At 44.5% G+C, this 6,474-nt stretch overlaps 1 long non-coding RNA gene across 1 annotated transcript; it reads right to left on the bottom strand.

The window, feature by feature from the left end:
- Positions 1 to 4,020: 4,020 nt before the first annotated feature.
- LOC137910319 (uncharacterized) lies at positions 4,021 to 5,854 on the bottom strand. The gene is made up of 4 exons (XR_011106044.1): positions 5,738 to 5,854; positions 4,910 to 5,021; positions 4,769 to 4,814; positions 4,021 to 4,577 (listed from the first exon to the last, which is right to left on the bottom strand). It is a non-coding gene; the product is annotated as an uncharacterized lncRNA (long non-coding RNA).
- Between the last annotated feature and the right edge of the window lie 620 nt (positions 5,855 to 6,474).

Raw genomic sequence — 6,474 nt, 5'->3', positions numbered from 1 at the left:
AGTCTTCACATGCAACCACAGCGTCTTCCCACACTGCCCTCGTGGACACGTAATACCAAAGGGCTTGGAGAAGCCTCTGTTCTGCTGCAGACAAATGCAAGAACTAGCAGAACCTGCAGCTTCATCTGCTTTCACATCAGTCCAGACAGCCTACAAAGTCCACTCAGAAAAGTGTCAAATGATTGCAGGCAGAACCGCCAAGGTAACTGTCAAAGATAGTGCTGAGCCAACGTGGGTGTGGCTCGGGCCTTTGCCCGAGAGTCATTTAAACACCGTACAGACCTATGAATTTAGGCTTTGAAACACCTGGATTTGGTGAAAAACATTTTTTTTAATCTGCATATCTGCTTGAAGTGATCGTCTGCTTTCTGGGACAGTCGCTCCGTCTCTTTCTTCACTCTGTCATTCACAAACGCCGTCACAATACGCTCGAGTTCGATTCCCCTGATGATGCTGAAATTGCAATTTTAAGCCTTCTCTCCAAAGCAACTTAAGTCGTTTAGCGCCCACCAGTGGAGACAGGAAGCACTGCAGGGCTGACAGAAGCCAGAAGGGAAACCTGATCTCGGGTTTTGTCGATTAAAAAAAAAAAGTAAAAATATTTGCACATCTTCAAACTGGCCGTAATGAAGCCGGCTGAACACCGGACAGAATGGAAATACATCTGTAACAACATAACTGGAATTTTATCTGTATGACAGTTTAAAACACACAAACACTTCATTTAATAGAAGATTCCTCAATTCCTCCATCAGTAGCAACAGAGAAACAGTCCTGAAGTTAAAAATAAAGCAATGTGATCATTCAGAATGGAAACACGCACCTGATGCTAAACAGACAAGGCTCCATCCCAATAAACAGGAAGCACAAAGTGACCAGACAGACACAGACCCCCCCCCTCCCCCTAGTGAACCTATCCCGTTGCCACAGCAGCCGGCGGAGGCCCGGGCCTGGTGACAGAATTGAAGAGTGAGGTTGCAGTCAGTATTGATCAGCGATCTGCTCCTCATTCCTCACCAGGTGTGCTAATGGCCTGAGACAACACCGGGGGGGCAACAGAGAGACGCACCCTCACTCAGAGCAGAGCAGCTCTTTCAATGGGAAAGATGTGTGTATCTGACATTTGAACTTTTCCCAGATGATCGTTAGAGATTATATTAGCCCACGTGTGTTTGTCTGTATGTAAGGCAAAGAGAAGAGAAAATAAAACTATTTAATCCAGCACTGCGTGGTAAAGACATACATGTTATGGCCAATATTCTACAAGGCGACCACAATCCTCACATGAGAAACACGCCACACGAGGGCGCACCTTACTCGAATGTGCACTTTCGGTACAGCACAGAGGAAGCTCGATCTCTTTGACTCCTAAAATGTGGACCTTAAGGGCGTTATTTTTACTTGCGTTATTGTAGATTCGCAACCGATGACGGATGTGAAACTCTGACGTCACTGGATTGAGTTTTATGACGGTATGTGGTCGCTGTTCATGTCTGCCTAGAATATATATGCACAGATGATGATGATATGTTCTGGTTATTTCCGTTTTTGTTATAAATACAATTTAAGGTTAAATCTGTATTTTTGAAGGTGTCGGTCAAGTTGGTTGGTGAGTTTAATTAAATACAACCATCTGGAAATGTCGTAACGATGCAATTTTGTTTGATATTGTTTCGTTTCAATGTATTTCTCATTTTATGCACCTGTCGATGCACACCTGCAGAGAAACCTGTTTTGCTAAATTCGGTTAACCCATTAATCCCCAAATCACCAACACTGCTCTTCATTTCCAATAAGAAGAGCAGTCGAGAAATAAAAGAACCTTTCATTTGTAGCTTGGTGTCTTTTGTCGCACGCATTTCACCGGCCTACACGCGGGCAAGACGGAGGATTTTCTGCATGTCCTGGAAGCGTAAAAACTTCACCAGGATATTTGTGTGGTTTGTGGCGCCTCCTACTGGTCATATTTCGTAGCTGCATGACCAGGTGTCTGTACATGTTAGTGATGGGCATTCCGGCTCTTTTCAGGGATCCGGTTCTTTTGGCTCGGCTCACTAAGAAGATCCGGTTCTTTTGGCTCCCAAGTGGCTCCTCAGATTTTTTGTTGTTGTTGTTTTTAACAAAATTATTTTAATACCAAATCATGTGCAAACTAATGTAAAAACATACAATGTATCAAATGCTTATTAAATGTCTTTATTTAAATCCTTTTTGCACTGCGAGCTACAAAAAACATATTATATAATATAAAATACAAAACCAAACCAAACACATCTCACAGAGAACAAGGTCAAATCTCTGCATGTAAATCTCTAACAACACAACAAGAAAACATAAATTAAAAAGTGCAAAAGATGAAGCAGCATCAGGTAACAGTTCTACTGTTTTACTGAAGATTGGCATCAAAGGAAACCAAGTGGCTCAGCTTGGAGGGGCTGATCCCGTTTCTCCTTTCTGTTATCATCTGTCCTGTTCTGGAGAAGATTCTCTCTGAGGGGACAGATGTTGCCACGATACAGTCTCAATCTCCGTGTGTGAGACGTGGGTAGACTGAACACCTGGACTCCCACCAGCTCAGTGGGTCTGCACTTCTTTGGATGAGCGGCTCCTCAAGATACGATCTTACTTTATTTTATTTTGCCTTTGTGTCAACCGCATTAAAATGCGTCCAGATTTCTACGTTTTCTATCGCTCGTTTTTTTCCTCACCCTTTCTAGCGCGTCGTTTGTCTCTGGTCTAAAGTTCTCTCTCTCCCTGCCTCCCTTTCGTTTCGTCCGCTCGCTGTGCTGCGTGTGCGTAAACACCCCCCACCCCCTGCTCGTTGTGGACACGCACACGCCCACACACACACATCTCGACCAATCACGTTAGACTTTAACAGACTTTTTTTTTTTGGCTCACAATGACAGAAACCAGCTCTTGTCGTTCACTTCAAAGTCTGAAGAGCGATCTACGGGCGGCACACACACTTTATTACAGCGCGGACACCCGACAATGTCCATTAGGTGATATTATAAAAAATAAAAATAAAAAATATATATATATTTTTTCGGAAACTTTCTCACGGCACACCTGACGATCTCTCGCGGCACACCGGTTGGGAAAAGCTGAACTAGAGACACACACACTGGAAGCCACATTAACCCATGAACCAAAATGCACACGCAATAATAACTCTCACACCCAAAATCAGTGTCTCTCCAGCATCATCACAAAGTGCAGAGGCGAAGAACGACTGATCCAACACAGCTGCCGAGGACCGAACAACAAACCTCAAATTCTTGTAAAAAAAAAAAAAACTACGTGCTGCACCCCTTGGTTTTGAACCCAGGACCTTCTGGCTGAGAGTCAAGCGTGCTACCCACTGCGCCACCGAGAATGCAGTACGATGTCACATAAGGAAAAAGCACAGCTCCAGTGCAACACGCTGTGGTCTGAAATAGCACCTCATCATCCGACAAGTATGACTTTGTTAATGCCTCGAGTTTCCTACCCCGCACTGGGGGGTGGTTGGTATTGCTACCAACCACCGTGTCGGAGGCCCTGGGTTCAAGTCCCGCTGTGGGAGTGGGGTAGAGTGGGGGTAGCAGGGTAGGCCTGGGGCCTTGCCTGGGCGGGGTGAACTGGACCGGTCCACTTCACCCCGCCCAGGCGTGCCCTGGGCCTACCCTGCTACCCCCTCTCTATCCCATTCCCGTAGTGGGATTTGAAGCCGGGGCTCTTTAAACTTTTCAACATTGCTACCAACTATTCCCCCACCCCCCCCGTGCACACACCGACGCACGCACCCATACACTACGGACAATTTGGAGTAATCGATTCACCTAAATTGCATGTTTTTGGAGGTGGGCTGAAGCAGGAGAACCCCGACGCAGACACGATTTGAACCCAGTACCATCTGGCTGTGAGGCCAGCATAAACTCGACCAGCTGATAACCAGTCATTAACAAATTCTCAACACCAATGATGACATCACAGACAATCTGAATGTAAATATACATACTTTAATCTCATGTCCACAAATAATCAACAACAAACCTAACTGCAGACACAAATTGTATTGATCCAAATATAGACATTTTGCCAGCTGAAATATATTACATTTTAAAAAGGTCCAAACATTTTAGATCTCCAGTACTCACACAATACTGCCGTAGTACTCATTCAGTACTGCCCCAGTACCAATAGAGTATTGATGTTAACAAACCTCTTGAAAATATAAGCTGCCCGTTATGGGCTTTTCTTCCTAACAGATCGGATCAGCAATACGAAGAAAACGTACATTTATATTTCTATCCACCTGGTTCACGTTTCACATCTAACACTGTAAAAAATAAAACAGCAAATACACTGCAAAAAAAAAACATGTGTTCATTTGGCCTTTGGTTTGCTGACAGGATGTGATGTCACAGATCACACATCCAAGCCTCGTCGTATCAGAAAGTCTTCGAGAGCACCGAGTCGCTCCACCAGCATCACATCCACGTCTGACTCGTCCCCATGAGGGACGCTGCCATTGCACTGACGGAGAGATGCTTTCCGCTTCCTGGGGACCATGGTAACAGGAAGTCCCGCCCCTGAAGTCGACAAACATTTTGAAAAAAGAAGTGTGAAGAACAAGATGATGAAAAGAGAAGTGCTACCTCTATGTAGTAATAATGAATACAACTGCGTAGTTAGAAATAAAATACAAAATAACACGAAGGAGGGACATAAATAAGGAGACTACCGTCGCTTTATCATGCTCTCAATACATTTCCCAACCCACCTTGCAGTCTCTTCCTTTTCCGGGGCTGAGTGAAGTCAGGAAACTCCTGAAGGACAACAAAAAGGCAGTGAGTTCCCTCGCTCAGCTGGTCTGCGTGGAAACAGAAGTTCTCAAACGGACTTTCCATCCATCAAAACAAACCAGTTTCATCGTCAGCCGAAGGCCGAGCTGGATGCGGCGTCGCCGCCCCCAAGCCCCGCCGCCTGCCATCGCTGTCCTTCAGGGTCAGAGGTCGACTCAGCATTTTTGAGGACTGTGAGAGAGACAGAATAACATCTAATGACAAAAACAACAACAAAAAGAGTTCTGGGCTTCCAGCCGAGGAAGGTTGAAGTCACCTGAAAGTTGTTTGTGCCATTTGCTCCACACACACACACACACACACGCACGCACGCACGCACACACGCACGCTTAAAGAGGAGTTAAAGAAGCCATTTCTGGAGAAACCATCTCTGAACAGAGGAGGAGGATTAAGACACCGTATATTATTATTGTAGAATCTTCCTAACACCAAATCTGTGTACGTAACAAGTGTAAAATCTTTTTAACCTGAATATTTGTCTCGTAATTGCACTTCCGGTTAGATGCTAAACTGCATTTCATTACCCCCCCCAGCCACACCTGGGTGCAGCTCAACAAAAGAGCTCACCTGAGGGTGTCTAATTTCTCTCGCGGCTCAGAATCCCATAAACATTCCTACAAGTTAATTCATCGTCATTTGACGAACAGGAGTTCCTTTTTTTTTTTTGGCCTTATTACTTTCTCACATCGGTCTTTTTTATGTGACATGAAACAAAGGGACACTCACAGAAAACGAGCGGTATTTAGGATCGGCGTGAGAACAAAACAGAAAAAAGGGATTTGGAGAAAATACAAAAGCTGCTCGAGCTAGCTGCGCCTAGCTACCGTTAGCATATTATATTGCGCGTGAATCGGTTAAAATGTCATAAATCGGGAAATTCATTTCACCTTTTCAAAGCCTTCGGATTCGTTTGGTCTCCTTTAACTCCTCTTATCTCATCTTAAGCGCTTTCGACGCTAGAAAATGCCAAACCTGGCCGTGCGGTCCGGTGCAAGACACACTTCTGACGTCACTAATGCCCGGCGTTAAATAGCGGAAGTCACAATCACAATGATGGAACTTCCGCTGAAAGTTTCAAAATAAAAGTGTTAGTCTAGCGCAGTGTTTCCCAACCTTTTTTGAGCCGCGGCACATTTTTTACATTTCCAAAATCCTGCGGCACACCCCCAACCGAAATGACACAAAATTACACTCTAACAGTACATATTAGATTAGATGACCTTTATTATAATACATATAATTAATAATATAGTTTTTTTTATGTATTTATACTTAGTGGGAAACCTGGGGCTGTTTCGATGAACACAAAATGAAGACACACACGATGCTCTTCCTCATCAGCTCTCAGTCTCTCTCTGCTTGTAGTTTTTATCACCGTCGAGCTTGAGAAGCTCAGCTCACACAGATATGTGGTTGAAAATGGGAGCAATGTCAGAATAGCTTTGTTGGCTAGAACGGGGAACTCCTTGGCAACAGGTAACCAGAAACTGTCCAAAGGAAGATCAGCAAAGTTTAGCTTTAAACCACCATCTTGTTTCAGTTCAGTGTAGTGATGGGAATTCCAGCTCTTTTAAGAGAGCCGGTTCTTTTGGCTCCCAAGTGGCTCCTCAGATTTTTTTGTTGT

The sequence above is a fragment of the Brachionichthys hirsutus genome, chromosome 21 (assembly GCF_040956055.1).
Source record: "Brachionichthys hirsutus isolate HB-005 chromosome 21, CSIRO-AGI_Bhir_v1, whole genome shotgun sequence".
NCBI classification, from domain to species: domain Eukaryota; kingdom Metazoa; phylum Chordata; class Actinopteri; order Lophiiformes; family Brachionichthyidae; genus Brachionichthys; species Brachionichthys hirsutus.
This window is presented reverse-complemented; position numbering and strand designations above follow the sequence as displayed.